This window comes from Amblyomma mixtum, chromosome 3 (genome assembly GCF_055824585.1).
Source record: "Amblyomma mixtum isolate Tamu chromosome 3, ASM5582458v1, whole genome shotgun sequence".
NCBI lineage: Eukaryota > Metazoa > Arthropoda > Arachnida > Ixodida > Ixodidae > Amblyomma > Amblyomma mixtum.
Window position 1 is genome coordinate 38229778 of NC_143014.1, and position 2776 is coordinate 38232553.

A 2776-nucleotide genomic window follows, 5' to 3' on the forward strand; every position below is an offset into this window, starting at 1 on the left:
GTAGAAATAAATCTTTCCCACGAACTAGCATCCCGCAAATTCTATGCTGTACACTTAATCGTGAAAGGCTCCTGCGGTATTCACAGGACTTTTTCGACTAACTGAAGCGGATAAAGCCTCTTGAGAGCGTGCACTCAGGTATTTTTTAACGATATATAAAGCTCTGACGACAACTACAGAGTCGACGGCTCGATAAACTAGCCGTAAATACCTTCTTGCTAGATTAAACAGTCCTGCATTGAAGCCAAGTGGCGCTCGCTGGATGCATTTGAATCGCACAGCTTAACACATAAATCACGCTTACCTGTTTAGACACACAGATTATCAAATTTCCAGACTGGATACAAATGATACGATGTTTTAACTTAATAAAGTCGTGTCAACCGATGCTGACAGGCGAGATCTGTGCGCTCACTGAATCGACCATCAGCGCCAAAAGCTCCCTTGCAGGCGATTCGAACAGGCTGTATGCACGCGATCTCTCGAGTCCAACCGAGGCCCAGCACAAGTGAACTGGGAAAGGGGGGGGGGGGGGGGTCTAGAGTGGCTTTGCACTAAATAAGAGATTCTAACCCCCTCTTCTGGGCGGATAGGCGTGCCTGGCAGGAGGGTGGGCGCGAACTCCTCCCTGGTGCGACGCAGCTGTTGCGTGTGGTGCGTCTACCAAGTGCGTACGACAACAGGTAAAGCTGAAAACTTCTACAATTTCGCTTCCTTCTAAAGAAATTTGAGGAACGCCACATGCAACAGCTGCGTCACATACGAGAGGAGTTTCGCGCGGATCGTCACCGCTTTGCATGCGCGATTCCGAAGATTGATCTGGACATTTAGAGGTGAATATATATGCCGGAACACATGCGTGCCACAAGAATTCCACCGAATGAAATGGGTCAAAAGTACGACCGCCTTTGATTTTTCGGTATTAACATGCAGAGTAGCTACAGTTACTAAAGAAGTATTAAGTGATACCGGCTAATTAAAAGATTTGCGACGACAATTAATCGGTCACTTTGTGTCCGTGTAACCGAAAAGCCTAAGTGCGAAAACGGCTTTCGTGCATTCCTCACCGTCTCTTTGTAAAAACCCTGAAAGCACAATTTTGAACTAACTCTACATTCATGAGCCCAGTGTCTTAATTGTTCAGCATTTTATTTCATAACCGCAGCGATGGCCTAGTTGTTTTAGCGTCCGCCTCCCATACGGGGGGTGCGCGGTTCGATCCCCAGTGCAGCCGGAAATGCATTGGTGATACAATGGGTACAAGCTTTCCCTGGCCTGATAATCACCTTATCTGGGGCGAAATGCTTGGAAATGGGTCTTAGGCCCCAGCTTGTGTAAAAGAAACTACCTTGTGCCTTGTCACTCTTTGTCCGAAACTGCCCTTGAGCCATAAAAACTGATAATCGTCATCATAATAATTTTATTTCACAGATGCTGTATTCGTCAATAATGGCAGGTCGAAGTTCAATCTCACTGCTATGAAGAACTCCATTCAGCTCCATTCAGCGTCATAATACACCTATAGTCCCCAAACCACCAAATAGGTACAGCTGCTAGATTGCACTACGCCCCCTCCCCCTCCCCTTTCCACTCCTCGTTGATTTCAGCCTTAATACCGTCACGTAATGGTGACTGCGGTACTGAGAGAAGGAAGACAGCAAAATTGGCTTCTAAACGAAACTCTTTATTTGGGCTGACTTGCGCCTCCAAAGAACTGAATGAGAAGGCGGCGGCGTAGCAACAAGCGTGCTCGGCGGTCGTCGAACCTAATGCCCGACGCTCTCGGCCATGCTCTTTTTAAAGCTGATGGCGAACTTTCGAGATACGGCGTGCAAAGTTACTACAACATTCTGGTAAAAAATAGAATCAGCTCCACCTGGATGCGATCAATCGAGCTAAATCTGGTCGCGTCTTGCGTCTCAAGCGAAGTGAAAAAGCGACATGCCGGCAGCTTTGAAGAATGAACATACAAACAGTACCAAGATTCGTGGCGATACTTTTACCAATTTCTAGAGCGGACCAGAGCGCCTCAGTACCAGCTATTAGGTTAGACCGACAAACAAATCTCATCAAAAGATGGACGCTTAGCTTTTGAGCGGATTTCAAAAGAAGGACAAGGAGGATGTGGTTTCTGAGGAGAGATGAGAAATAGCTTTCAATCAGAAGATAAAACATCCCCTCCAGATTCATACCCAACAATTCTGCATCACTCTAAACAGAAATGAGTAAAAAGGGAGTAAAGTTGTCCTCTGGCGCACACCCTTTAAAAAAAGGGTGTGCGCTAGGGGACAAGTTTAATCCGTTTTTACTCCCTCGTAGGTGTATTTGTGTTTAGAGTGTATGCGCAAAAGTAGTTTTCAACGAAAAAGAGTTTGTGAACGCAACTTTTTCATATATTGTAAGAATTCACTATAAAAATATATATATCCGCAGCTCTCCCTTCGGCAGGCTAGCAATTCTATGCTATCGTCAAAAACGTTCACCATTGGTTTTCTATGGCAGTCTTAACTACACGATGCGAGCGATGGAAAATATTTAGAAGAACAATTTTGCTACGCCTAGGAAGAATGGGCCATTACCTTCAATATTTTCATAACAGTACGTTACAACATTCCAATATTCAAAATTTTTTGTCCAACAAATCTGGACATATCACGACAGAAAGGCTTTTTGATGAAAAAAATCTTTTTGCCAATATGTAAAGACCGCTGACATGCAACTGCACATTTGAGAAGGTATTCATGAATAGAAAGTCGCTCGCGGAAGAGTACAGAAG